This window comes from Callospermophilus lateralis, chromosome 3 (genome assembly GCF_048772815.1).
Source record: "Callospermophilus lateralis isolate mCalLat2 chromosome 3, mCalLat2.hap1, whole genome shotgun sequence".
NCBI lineage: Eukaryota > Metazoa > Chordata > Mammalia > Rodentia > Sciuridae > Callospermophilus > Callospermophilus lateralis.
This window is the reverse complement of record NC_135307.1, coordinates 179,233,663-179,247,800: the sequence shown is the minus strand read 5'-3', so window position 1 is coordinate 179,247,800 and position 14,138 is coordinate 179,233,663. Positions and strand designations below refer to the sequence as shown.

Genomic DNA, 14,138 nt, shown 5'->3' with positions numbered 1-14,138 from the left:
GTTTCTGGTACCCAGCAGTAATGCCCAGGTAGGATCATGACTTTTCTTGACGTTAATTCTGATTCTTGGGCCACCTCAGTAATACCCTTCTCAGATTTCCTCCAGTTCTAAAGACCTGGGATCATTCCTGCTTCAGACAACAGTTGTTAGAAGGACACTTTATATTTGGGTGTTGGCTATTGTCTCTAAACATGTCAGGGTCACAAGTTCAATCTGCAGGACCTCTAGATGGAGAATCTTTTTGTGTGTGTGTGTGTATAGTATTCAAGTATTTGCAAAACATTCTAGATAGTTTCTTATTGAATGTCAATTGCAATCATGTAAAACACACATAATTTTTAGGGTATGATGAAAGGAAGAAGGAACTATGTAGAACTGGAGTTAAAAAAAATAACAGTATGTAATGAAGTACACATTTACCACAGAGTTTTATAAATTGAAATTGATTTTGGAAAGACAAAATTCATTAAGAGGGTGGTTATGATTATCTTGACAAAATATCTGGGACATTTAAAGTATTGGGTTGCATTTTTCCTAGTCCATACAGTAGGGCAGAAGAGATAGATTATGTCCTGGAGATCACTGGAGTATATAGTAAGTCAGAGGCAGAGTCCAAGTCAAGACATCATGAAACAAGGTGGCAGCAAATTCTGTATCACAGAGCAGGATTCCTGTTATTGGCCGCTACCATTATAGAGACCAAGTTTTTCTGATTGTACTAGGAGAAAGCCATTGACCATGTTGAAAAAAAAAAAAAACAGTTAAAATGAGTGGAACTATCCATGCCAGATCAAGTTCTAGCTTTGGAAAGGATTTGAGAAAAAGTTTGAAATGAGTTTGTGAAATAGACCAAGAGTAAGGTCTGAGAGGTTTGGGTATACAAACAAGAACTCAGTTAAGTCTTCATGTTCAGAAGATGTCAGATATTTTGTGTTGTTCTACCTTAAGATTTTCTGTAACCTTTTGGCTTCATTTTAACTCGGGATTTATCCACCTTGGCACCATGGAGATACTGGACCAGATCATTGTTTATTTATTTATTAGGGCTGTTCTGTAAATTATAGGAAGTTCAGCAGCAGATGGAGAATCTTTTAGGAAGACAGGATAACAGGCAATAATTTGAAGCCAATGGATGGACTAGTAAAATATCCAATTTCCAGTTTCCCAGTACAAAGAAGCTTCTGAAGCCTGCTATACTCATGCTTTTTATGAAATCAGGCTGCAAGAGTTTTCACTACTTCATATACCAGGAAATGGAAAACTGGTATTAGGTGTGAGGCAGGTCCCTTCATTTCCCTGTCTGGACTTCCTTATTTGTAAAATGGAGGATAATTAAATCTACTCCACTGTGGTATGAAGATTAAATGCGGTAATTATATATGTGGGCTTAATACAGTGCATGGCATTTAATAAAAGTTCAACCAATGATAGTGATGATTAACACCAGCCCCACTGGGATACATGCTCATCAGATAAAAATAGCTGACATTTATTGAGGCATGAAGCAGGTACCTTATCATGCATTTAACATGCATCATCTGATTTAATCCTTGCTATTTGGAGTAAGTGCTATTCTGTGGCCAAATTACAGAGCCAGAAACTGAGGTTCAGGGAGGCAAAAGAACGTACTTCAGGCCTCACAGCAATTAAGTGGCCATACCAGGTTCTTATGATTTCATTAGGTGGTTTCCCAATGCAGGCCAAGTAGGGCATTCTGGTGACATGGCATTTGTAGCCCTGGAGGCCAAAGGACCTACAAAACTACTCCTGTTCCATGTTGTCCAGGCTGCCACTGGCCTCATTTCCATCCCTGAATGCTGATAGGCACTTTCCAGCTGTCAGGCACTGTGCTGGCGTGTCTGTTGGCTGTAATGAGTGTCACTGTGCTCCCTCTAGTATTGGGCACAGTGGTGGTAAACATCAAGATTTCTCATTTAAAAAAAAAGACAGGAATTCAGAGAAGACTGAACCTGAGCTTTATGGAAGTCTGAGTGCTGCCCACAGCCAGACTTTGTGGAGTACGAATGTGGTTTGGAAGTTGGAGTATTTTCCACCTGTAAGACTTCTAGAAACAGTTCTCTCACCTGAAATAGGAGCTCAATGCTCTGAACTCCTGGGTGCAGACCCTCTATGTCTTCCTGTTTCTGTTCCTGTAAACAGTTAGGTTCATGACCTATGCGAAGCTCCCCCACAAGAATCTTGGTTATCAGTGTTGTTGGTTTAGGATTTATTTATGTATGTATGTATGTATGTTGTTTTTGGTACCAGGGATTGAATTGAGAGGTGATTTACCTCTGAGCTATATCCCCAGCCCTTTTTATTTTTTGAGACAGGGTCTCACTAAGTTGCTTTAGGCCCTGCTCAATTGCTGAGGTTGGCCTCGAACTTGTGATCTTCCTGCCTCGGCCTCCCAAGTTGCTGGGCTTTCAGGCATGTGCCACCATTCCCAGCTACTGCGATTGGTTTTGAACTAAGGTCATGGGTTAGATCTATCAATGACTGCCCTCGGTGACTGTGCTTTACCAATTACTGAACTTATGATCATGGGCAAGGGGCTAGCAGAGTCAAGAGGAGGAACCTGGCCCTGAGTGCAGTGCTGACTTGTTGATCTTGGTCTCATCTGGCTGTCAACTTCACCTCAAGCCGACAGATGGTCAAAAACAGGAGGAGCACTGCAATGGCCTCAGACACCTCCTGCCTCCCCAGGTCACTGGGCCTGGTAGAGAGAGCTCTCTAGCACCCCCAGTTGTTTTAGTCAGTTTGGTCACTGCTGCAACCAAAAGACCCAATGAGAACAATTTAGGAGGAGGAAAAGTTTATTTGGGGGCTCACAGTTTACAAGGTCTCAGTCCATAGATGGCTGACTCCGTTCCTCAGAGTCCAAGACAAGGCAGGATATCATGGAAGAAGAGTGTGGTGTAGGAAAGTAGCTGGGAACATGGCACCAGGAAGCAGAGAGAGACTCCACTCACCAGGTACAAAATATATACCTCAAAGGCATGCCTCTATAACCCACATGTCCAGCCACACCTACTTTCTACAGTTACCACCCAGTTAATCAGTGGGTTAATGCATTGATTGGGTTAAGGCTCTGATAACCCAATCATTTCATCTCTAAACCATCTCACATTGTTTCACACATGAGTTTTTTGGGGACACCTAATATCTAAACCATAGCCAGTGTATGCTCTGATAGTTTGTAGCTTATGTAGGCTGCAGTCAATGCTCAGGGGCCAGAGCCCTCACTCAAATCACTCCTCCCGGACAAGGACTTCCTGTCTCCTCAGTGCAAAAGGTCACTCCGCCAACTTAACCAAATACTTCCTATCTTGTTTCCCTATGATTTTTTCCCTTAGTACTTCTTTAATATACTACATATTTTAGCACCTTATTTTATGATATGTTGCTGTTCTCCAAAATGTAAGTACTATGAAAACAGGGATTTGCTCTTTTGATTGTGTTGTGTATCAGTTCCTAGAATTTTACCTGCACATAATTGATACTTGATATGAATGAATGGAAGGACAGTGTCAATCTGGGTGGAGGTGTAGCTAAGGAAGTGACAGCTGAGTGGCTTTCTGAAGTGGGAAATGACACTCAGGTGCATAGCAGGAAAAGAACATTTTGAGGACTTGTAGGTAGTAGAGGTTGGGGCTAGGATTCTTGTGGGGAGGGCTGTATGAGGTGAGAGTGCACAGGCAGACTTCAAGCAGTGAGGAGACCTTGCCTGTGATCTATGGAGTCACTAGGATGCAAAAAGAGAAGGCAGTCTGTGAACCCTTCACAAATCAGTTTCCTTCCTAAGAAGAAAATGTTGGCAACTGTGGGCCAAGCCACCTAAATGATCATGTCCCAGACCCCTGAGGCTCCCCATCGCCCTACTGCTCTCCACCAGTCAGAGCAATCTCATCTCTTCCTTTCCTTCCCAGTGCTCCATCACTGACCTCTCCTGTGGAGCAGAGGCTAAGCAGGGCATCAGAGACCCCAGGACAGGAGTCAGGAAAACTATGGTGAGAGACGCACAGAGACACTAAAGGGGAGGGAAGTAGAACCTGCTCTCAATTGCTGAAGGGAGCTACTCAGCCATGAGGGAGTCTGTTAAGGAAAGAGGGGCTACCAACATCAAGGAACCAACAGTAAAACATCACTAAAACTAGTCAGTGGACTCAGAAATGTGGGGGTGGGGGACACTTTGGCCACATTGGGAGAAATGTGTTCATTTCTCACCAAAGGACAAGGACCATGGTAGCTTGAAATTGATCATAAGGGATTGGGGCAGGGTGGGAGGATCTTTCAGATAGCAAAAGGGAGATGACAAATGGTCCTTGGGTAAGAATTACGGTGGAGGGCAACACAGAGATATAGACCTCTGCCAGAAACGGCTGGCAGAGCCTATAATCCAGCAACTTGGGAGGCTGAAGCAGAAGGGTCACAAATTTGAGGCCAGCCTCAGCAACTTAATGGGATGTCTCAAAAAAAAAAAAAAAAAAAAAAAGACTCAAGGTGTAGGTCAGTGGTAAAGTGCCCCTGGGTTTCTTAGTACAAAAAAAAGAAGTGATTGGCAGAGTGCTCTTCAGTCCTAAGAATGCGCCTGCTGGCCTTGAGGTGTCTGAGGGCTTGGTTTTCCCTCAGCCCCTGTCACAGTGAGTTCAGTTTCGATTGAAGAAATAAACCAATGGACTCTCCCCTCTCTGTCATGCCTTTGGGAGTGTTCCTTTGTATGGACCTCACCTGAAAAGTGAAGACGGATCATGTGCTCACAGGTGGTTATACACACACATGCTGAGCGCATTGTTGTTACTGAACATAATCCCCAAAGAGCAAATAGACCTGGTGATAAATAGAAATCCCCACACCGGCATTTGCCTACTATGCTTCCAGTCCTCCCAGGGACTCTGTGTACTCTACTCCCACCTCTGCTCAAAACCATCCCCCTAAGTTCACTCCAGATCCTGGTGTGCTTTCATCACCTAGGGCTCAGAGCACTACTGCCTTCCTCCAGATCTTTGGCCCTGCCTTTTCACTATGTCCACCCCACTATCATCTTCCCTCCCAAAGCCCTGACCCCTCTGGGCACAGTGGCACACACCCGTAATCCTAGTGACTCAGGAGGCTGAGACAAGGGGGTTGCAAATTTGAGGCCAGCCTTAGCAATTTAGCAAGGCCCCAGTACCAAAGAAAAAAATTATTAAAAATAATTTGTCAGTCAACTATTTTCTTCAACTTTTTTTCTTTTTTTAATGGTACTGGGAATTGAACCTGGAGTTGTTTTAACAGAGACACATCCCCAGTCCTTTTAATTAAAAAAAAAAAAAAAAATTGTAGTTATAGATGGACAGAATGCCTTTATTTTTTTGTTTTATTTATTTATTTTTATGTGGTGCTAAGGATAGAACCCAGTGTCTTGCACATGTTAGACATGCACTCTGCCACTGAGCTACAGCCCCAGCCCTTAATTTTTATTTTGAGACAGGGTCTTATTAAGTTGCTGAGGGTCTTCCTAGATTGCTAAGGCTGTACTCAACTTGGGATCCTCCTACCTTGATCTTTAGAGGTGCTAGGATTATAGGCCTACACCCCTTCCCTCAGCCAACTCAATTCTAACTTCTACATGTGAGCTCCTAGAAGCACACAGGATTATTCAATCTCTGCCAAATCCTACATCCCATCTCATAGTCCCTAGGGCAAACCTTGGGAGCGTGCCAAGGGGTAATTCTCAATGAGTGAAACCAGAAGATCTGCTCCTGTGACCCACCTTCTTTACACTCAGCCTGGCTGGTGCACAGAGCTATTAGCAAACAAATAAATGAAAAGCAAAGAACAAGCAGCAGGGCATATTTCAAGATTTATTGAGGTAAAAGGACAAGGACACAGCATAGAAAACGTCATTAGCATTTTTTTTTTTTTTTTAGATCTAAACAGTTAAAACAGGAATAGGCAAGAAGACACAGAAGCTGGCCACACATGAGATGGAGACCAGTCTTCCCATCCAGGGATCCGTGGCACTGCTGAGGAGAGGCAGAGCCAGCTGAAGGGTTTCCACCTATGAACCCCAAGTCCCCAGAATCCAAGGCTTTTCTTGCCCTGATCGTACAGAGTAAAAGTTTCCACGTTGTGCTGAGGCAACAGTGGCAAGGTCTGGCAATGCATCACGTGGCAACATCACACTTCACTTTCCACAATCAACACCACAGACCAAGAGAAAGTTAGTCCAGGCCAGCGGCTTGGAATTTCTATCTCAATCTCAGAAACACAGGTTGACTTGGCTTCTTGGAAATAAATCACCATAAAGAGAGCTGGCACCCCATGTCACCATCTTGAGAGGGTCAGTGCCTCCATCCCTTGGGCCTTCCTTCCACAAGCTCCAGATCCAAGGAAGCATCCCTAGAGTGAGGGGAGGGCCACAGAAAGGGGAGGTTAATGAAGTGCTTTTTCTTTTTTTGTTTTCTTTTGGTGGTGATTGAGATGGAACCCAGGATCTCACATATACTAGGCAAGTGCTCTACACTAGCTACATCCTTATCCCTACCCCAAGTGTTTGGTCTCCAATGGCTAAATGGTTACCCCATTTTTCTTTATGCTGACATCAATGAGAATGTACCCAATCCATTAGATATGAGCTGCCAGGTTTTTTTCACGCCAAATGAAAAAGGAACCTCAATACTAGAGAACAATCAAAAAGTCTATCCCTCCCTGCTATCACTACTGGCCTGTACATCCGTCTCCTCGGTGGGACAGGAGCTTTCGTTCACCTCAACCTCTAAGTCTTCCTCATGCTGCTCCCTACTCCCTGGGGTATGTTCCTACTGCCCAGCACACTGCCTGCCTAGCCTTACACTTACAAAAGACTGCTTCCCTTTGAAAATTCTGTGGCCACAAACAACGTATCATTTAATATTACACTTATTCATTATACATCATTCATCCTGGTTCCTTTGAACACCTAAAGTATCTAAACCTTGATGCAGATGTAGTTTGGTCTCTGATAACAGGAGGCTAAGCCATAATGTCTCTCATCACTGACTCTCATTCAGCGGCCCTCAGCATCCCTGAGATCAGGAAAAAAGCGAGAGTGTGTGAAAGCACCAGCATTTGAGAGGGACAGACTGGACCCTCCAAACACGGGAAATGGCTTTCAGCAATTTCTCTCCCTGCATTATGGATGATCAGAGCACAGGCAGCCCGTGATCACTTTTGAATGCAGGTACACACACAGGCAGAGACAGGTCCAGGAAGAGAAGCAGATGCCAGTAGCCTATGGCATAGTATAGGGAAAATTCATGAAAATAGCCCAGCCAGCCATGCACAGGACCCAACCATGACCCTTCTTTTCTAGAGAAACCCCATACAAACTCCTTGCCCAGGACAATCAAAAAGAAGTCACTTTGGACATAAACAGCGGAAAAATGTTAGGGTTGTAATGGTAAGAATAATGGGGTTTCAAGTACAACAAGTCAACTCTGTCACCGCTTCATTTTTTCAAATAAAAAAAATTAGGTTCCGTTTGATGCAGAGATGCATGCATGTAATCCTAGCAATTTGGAAGGCTGGGGCAAGGAGGATCCTAAATTCAAGGCCAGCCTTAGCAACTTAGTAAGTCTCTATCTCAAAATAAAAAAGGGATGGAGGTATAGCTCAGTGGTAGAGTGCCTGAGACAGGGACAGAAGGGATTCTCATGCCACCCATTTATCATTACAGTATGCTGTTGCTGGTCCCAGGTAGAGAGGACAGATGTCCCAAAGACCTCTCATTCCACACGTGGGACCTTGGAGGCTTTCCCCTGCAGCAGCCCTGAAGGTATGTGAAGGGTCAGGTGTGATCTAGAATTGGTTGGGTGGGTGGTAGATTTGGGGACCCATGGTACCACCTTTATCTCACCTCTCAGCTCCCCTACATCATCACCCAGAGCCCCTGGGAACAGGGCTGTATCCGATACAAGAGACCAGAAAATGGACCAGAAATCTTACCTCAAGATTCCTGGGGTGTAGAATGTTCCTGACAATGACAACTCCCATGGTGCCTCTGTACACAGTGGACTCATCTGCAAGAGACAAAGAGCACTGATGGGGACCCAGGTGTCATTGCTCACAGCAGGGCATGGTCAGCACCAGGAAATGGTTTGGCACAGTAGCTACCAGACACTAAGCATCCTAAAAATGTTGGCAAGCACACCATTTCTTCACAAATAAGAGTTAACTCTAAAGAGGGAGGCAGTAGATGGTCAAAGGCAAGGCAATCAATACTGACCATGTAACCAGCAACAGGCTGAAATGAAAGCCAAAGCAGGTTTGTGGGAGTGTGCTGGGCTGCCTGGCAGTCACTCTACTGGCTGCTGAAAGGAACTTCAACAACATCCATAGACTGTTCCCAAAAGAAGGGGCAGGAAATGAAAGCCCCAATAGCAGTAGTAACACACACACTGCAGCTGCCAATGCCCTGGAGTCCAAGATATGAGCAAAACTGAGAAGGAGTGTGGGAAAGCTGCCAGAAGCAGAAGGCCAGGGTAAGACCTTCCAAACACAGAACAGTTCTCTCCACATTTCCTCTGCCTGCACTACCAAAGACCATGACATGAACACCCATGATCACTTACGAATGCAGGGGCAGAAAAGGACAGAAAGCTTGCTATAAAAGGAGACTAAGGCAGAAGCCAGGAGCAGCCAGCCCAGCTGAGCACAAGGACCCAGCAATTGTTTCTAATACTACAAAAATTCCTTCATCATGACCCAGATAGGTAAGGCAAAGGGAAGACACCTCTAAAGAAAACTGATGGAGTTCTTAGGTTGTGAAAGACAGGGACTTATTCTCCTCGAACAACTGGCTCACTGTATTCCTGCTTTCTGGGGAACTAAACTGAAGATAAGAGAAGGTCCCAAAGATAGGAGGCGGAAGTGAAGCAACTGAGATGTGGGTACAGATTAGCATGATACCAAAACCCTTCCTGCTGTTCATGTAAATGTTCTGCTGCCAATACACCAAAGAAGGGATCCCTGAAGATTCTGAACCCAAGCAGGCAGAGCAACAACCAGATACATATCAAAAACCCCAGGAAGGATAAAACTGGGAGCCAGCAAGAATCCACCTTCATCTCACTTCCATCTGTTTCCCAGAATATGTGATGCCTGGGGAACCAAAGCCCCAGACCTCCAGGGGACAGACCTCATCTTTGGAGCACTCTCATCCAGCTGTTTTCTGGCAGGATGGAGACACTTCTCACAGGCCCCTCTGCACTAAGGTACCACCTTTCCAATAAACAAGAAGTACCAGATGAGTCACCTAAATGTCACCTAGTCAAACTCATCCTTGTTTTTTTTTTTTTTATTTATTGGTTATTCAAAACATTACAAAGATTGCAGAATCACATCGGTTACACATCCACATTTTTACATAATACCATAATAGTAACTGTTGTACAAACTCATCCTTGTAAGCATATGGAGAGCTTCTAGCACAGTAACTAGCTGTTTAACAAATGTGGGCTGATGTACTGATCTATGAACTACATCATTTCCTCATGGACAAGGAAAGAAGTTGACAATTCCACAGGGGCAAATAATCATCTTCCATAGAGAACTTTTCATATCATTTTTGTGCAAACTCTGATAACACTGTAGAGGTTCTAGAAGGTTCCCTCATCACCTGGGACCCATCTTCTGCCAAAAGAGACTCAAATGGATAAATTCTTGCTGACTGTCTAAGTGTCAAGCTCAAATAACCCTAAGCACTATGCAGTTATCTCTTCCAACATAAGCTTCACCTGCCCCATCAAAAGAGTCCACAGGAAAAGCTGGATACGGTGCCATATGCCAGTAATTCCTGATGACTTGGGAGGCTTAGGCAGGAGGATGTCAAGTTTAAGGCAAGTCTGGACAACTTTGTAAGACCATGTCTCAAAATAAAAAATGAAAAGAGCCTGGTATATAGCTCAGTGTACAAGTCCCTTGGTTTAATGCACAGAATTGAAAAAAAGTTCACGGGAAGACCAACTTCTGGTCAAAACGCCTAAATTATTCATTCACTCATCCACCCAATTACTGTGCATCTACATGTAGCCAGACATAAAGGCTCAAAAGCAAAACAAAAGCAGTCAAACCCTTCGCCCCCCAGAGCTTTGGCGGCTTCCCTACTTTACAGAAAGTAAAGCTCAGGAAAATGAGGATACTTAGCCAGGATCTACCCAGGTCTTTCTGGTCCCCAAACTCAGCCATGTACCCCACCCCAATACCTACACAGGTATCTGCACACAGGCTTTGCCACACCGTTTTCAGACCGTGGTAGAGCTCCATCACCTTCCCCTCTACTAGTGTCCACAAAAGGCAATATAGGAGGCACCCCCCATTTCCAGGTGCTCATGAGTAGCAACACTTACCCAGGGACATCCTCCCCCTGGACACTGGGCGCCCACCGGGGAGTGCGGAGAGAAGGGGACACTGGGTGTTGCAGAACCAGTGAAAAAGTCCAAGGAAGAGCTGTCATCTGTCTGCAAGAGAGGCGCACAGCAGCGAGGCCTAGGCAGAAAAAAGCACGGGGAAAGGGCTTTCAGTAAGAAGCAGGGACGCGAGTCCAGACGCTGCCCCTCGGGGCCCTTAGAGTGTCCTTAACTTCAACCAACTAGTCTTCAAATGGGTTTTAGCTCTTGCTTTCAAAAGTTGTCGAGGGGAACGTTCATCGTTCCTACGACGTGACACAAAGATAGACCCTATGAGACGACGGACAAGAGGCTTCGGGTCTTTGAATGCCATGAGTCGGAGCACCGGGTGTGGAAAACCCCGGGGCGGGCTGGGGATGTGGCTCAAGCGGTAGTGCGCTCGCCTGGCATGCGCGGGGCGCCGGGTTCGATCCTCAGCACCACATAAAAATAAAATAAAGATGTTGTGACCACCGAAACCTAAAAAGTAAATATTTAAAACAAAACAACAACAACAAAAAAAACCCGAGGCTCTGCGCGCCTTCCGCCCGGCTCCGGGCCCACAGGCGCGCCGCTGGCCAGGCGCAGACCGACCGGGAGCCGAGGCCGCGCGCGCCTCTGACGTCGGCTCAGAGTCGGTCAGCTTGGGGCGGCCGAGGGAGCCCGCTGCCCACCAAGGGCCTCTTCCCGGGAGGCCCCCAGCCCTGCGTGCCGGATGGACCCCCTGCTTAGCGCTGACCCCAGCGGCTGCTCCGCCCCCGGGGCCTCGGTTTCCCGGGGTTGACAGGGACTCCTGGAGGCCACCTGGGGTCCTCGCACAGATGACGCCTGGAGCGTGCACTCTCAAGGACTCACTCGGAGCGACCGAAGGGAATGCACCCAGGTGCAGAAAAGTGCTGAGAAGCATTCCGCAGCAGTTACGCGACGCTCTCTACGGCCGCAGTGCCGGCGGAACTGCGGCTGCGCGCGCGAGGGCAGCCTAGAGCGGCGGCTGAGCGAGTGGCCCTGCAGCGCCCCTGGCTGAGCGGAGCTGAGATTCAATCAGCCACTAAGACACTCATTCAAGCTTCCTTGCAACCAATCATTATTCCTTCAGTCCATTATTGCACTCACCGACCACGCATCTGCATATGCAGAAAATATTTATGGAACATCAGCTTCCTTATCCATCCAATTATTCATCTATACCATTGAGCCACCCATCCTCCCATGCACTTAATTAACTATACATATCTATGCATCCATCTATACATTCATTCATCTTTTCATCAATCAACTGATCTAGACTTCCATTCATCCAGAAAATTTACTGAACAACTACTTTTTATCAAGGACTGGACTAAGCATTGAAAAATGAAACGAAGAAGACAGACTTTTTTTGGTTATATCCTAATAGGAATAATAAACAAGTTAGAAAATACAATAATTAAAAATCATAATGAGTGCCACAAAGGAAGTGGATAGAATGGTATAATATAATATCAGTGGTGACTTATTTAGCCTAGTGAACAGGAGGGCTTCTCTGAAGAAAGAATATTTAATCTAAAGTCTAGTGAAAAAGTAGGAACTAATCATGAAATGATAAGTAACTTCTATTTAGGAATGTTCAAATGTGAAACTATTAAAGATGTAAAGATCATAGAAGTAGATGAACACTTCTTCTCTAGTGTATCTTTTGGTATAGTGCCTTCTGTCAATGCTATTAAAGAATACTAATATAATGTCAACCAATGACTAATATTTTTGAGTATTTCAGGAATTTTAATTCATTTAATCAGCATACCACTAAGATCACTAAGACACTCATTCAAGCTTCCTTGCAACCAATCATTATTCCTTCTGTCCATTATTGCACTCACCGACCATGCATGGAACATTTGTTATGAACAAATGTTCCCCAAATTCATATGTTGAAGCTCTATACCCTAATATGATGGTATTAGGTGGTGAGATCTTTGGAAGGTGTTTAGGTTTAATCAGGTCATGCAGGTGGAGCCCTCAAAAATAGGATTAGTGTCCTTAGAAGAGGCTCTGAAGAGCTTGTTTCCCTCTTTGGTCATTTGAGAACAAGGTGAGAAGACAGCCATCACTCTGAAAACCAGGAAGTGGGCCCCCACAGGTCAGAATCTACTGTGCCTCCATCGCAGATTCCCAGCTTTCAGAATTTGGGGGAAATAAATTGTTATTGTCTATAAGCCACCCACTTTGTAGTATTTTGTTATAGCAGCCTAAAATGGGCAAAAACATCCATCCTACCGGGTGAACATTATTATTATTATTTGGTTGTTTTTGTTTTTATTGTTTGTCATTATTTATTTAAACTTTGGATTTTCCTTTCCCAGAAAAGTGGAAGAAAGAGAGGTTTGATCCCATGGGAAGAGTTTTTGGGACTCACTCCTAAAAGTCTTTTCCTTTAAGGTCCTTTAGAGATCCTCCACTGCATGTGTTCTACTGCAGGTTTGACAGCTGTCCAGGAGAAAAACTTCCAATTCTCCAATCCAGTCACATATTATGTCTTGCCACCATCGTTTGAAGAAAGAGGAGAGCCAAATGTCCTTGAACTTGACTCCAACGTCTTCAATAATATTTAATATTTGGGATGGGCACTCTGGCATTTTCAAAATGGAGTTTCCCAAGTTTCAGGTTTCGGTGAAGTCACTCCTCCAAAGCCCCTTCTGCTATTCATGCTGGGATTTTTTTTTTTTTTCTTTCTTTTACCAAATTGCCAGAGTCAGCAACCTCAGGCTGTGCAAAGACAATAAACATACTTTACAGTCCTCCACTTCCAGCATAGACCTTCTCGACCCTGTCCAGGAAGAGCTCTCGGTCACAAGTTCGCCCACAGCACAGCAGCCCTGTCGCCTGAGTCAACAACACATGATCGTGCCGTCCGCGGTGAACACCCAACACCTGCAACCGCTCTCGTGCAGGCTACAAAGGGATGTCGCCACCCACCAGGCGCTGCGAGGACGTCGCCGGCCAGCGCCCTCTGGTGATGCCACCATGCGGCACCCAAACATTATTATTATCATCCCATTTGCCAATGAGAAAATAAAAGCTCAGAAAGATTCGTTAACTACCCCAAGGTCATGAAGTTAGTGTGTCCAGAACCGTACATGGTCTAAGAGTTAACTCTACTTGCAAGCCGACATGTTAGTCTGTTTCTGTTTTATAGATACCGGCAGTGAGCAGGAAATTCCAAAGTCAGGGTCTAAGGACTTTATTATTCATAGCAAAAGCAGAAGACAGAGCTTGATGTTCGCATGGATTCCTCTTGCCTTACAAGTCCTATGGTGCAGCTGAGTGCCCACGATGGGTGCTTGCATACACAGGCTGTTAGATGAGGACCACTGAGCTTTGGGGGATTCACCCTTGTTATGGGGAACAGAAGTAAGCCTGGTTTTAGTCTGCAAGGTGCATTTACCTTATCTTAGAAGGTTGCTCATTGCAAAACACAACCTTAAGAAGCTGCCCAGATAAACTCTAGTCATGGCTTTGCATTCAGGGCATGGCCAGCAAGGATATGCAGAGTTGCTCAGGGCCTACAGTAGGTTGTCTCTCCCAAAAGTAGGTGTCAGAGTCAAAAACCAAACCCATCACATAATCCAAGAGCAATTTAATAGATGCAGAAAATGTATTTGATAATATTAACTTAATTAATTAGTTAATTTCTTTCTTTCTTTTTTTTTTTTTTTTTTGGTACCAGGGATTGAACCCAGGGGTGCTTAA

General features: G+C 44.9%; 1 long non-coding RNA gene and 2 other non-coding genes across 4 annotated transcripts; all 3 read right to left on the bottom strand.

Annotated features, from left to right (window-relative positions):
- Positions 1–5,838: 5,838 nt before the first annotated feature.
- On the bottom strand, positions 5,839–11,356 carry LOC143395820 (uncharacterized). Of its 2 annotated transcripts, none has more exons than XR_013090817.1 (4): positions 11,149–11,356; positions 10,371–10,509; positions 7,969–8,042; positions 5,839–6,384 (listed from the first exon to the last, which is right to left on the bottom strand). It is a non-coding gene; the product is annotated as an uncharacterized LOC143395820 (long non-coding RNA). The 2 variants fall into 2 exon arrangements; XR_013090816.1 differs by having other exon boundaries at positions 11,265–11,356.
- LOC143396053 (small nucleolar RNA SNORA71) lies at positions 7,074–7,206 on the bottom strand. Its single transcript, XR_013090943.1, has one exon. It is a non-coding gene; the product is annotated as a small nucleolar RNA SNORA71 (small nucleolar RNA).
- LOC143396055 (small nucleolar RNA SNORA71) lies at positions 8,473–8,604 on the bottom strand. Its single transcript, XR_013090945.1, has one exon. It is a non-coding gene; the product is annotated as a small nucleolar RNA SNORA71 (small nucleolar RNA).
- Positions 11,357–14,138: the final 2,782 nt, after the last annotated feature.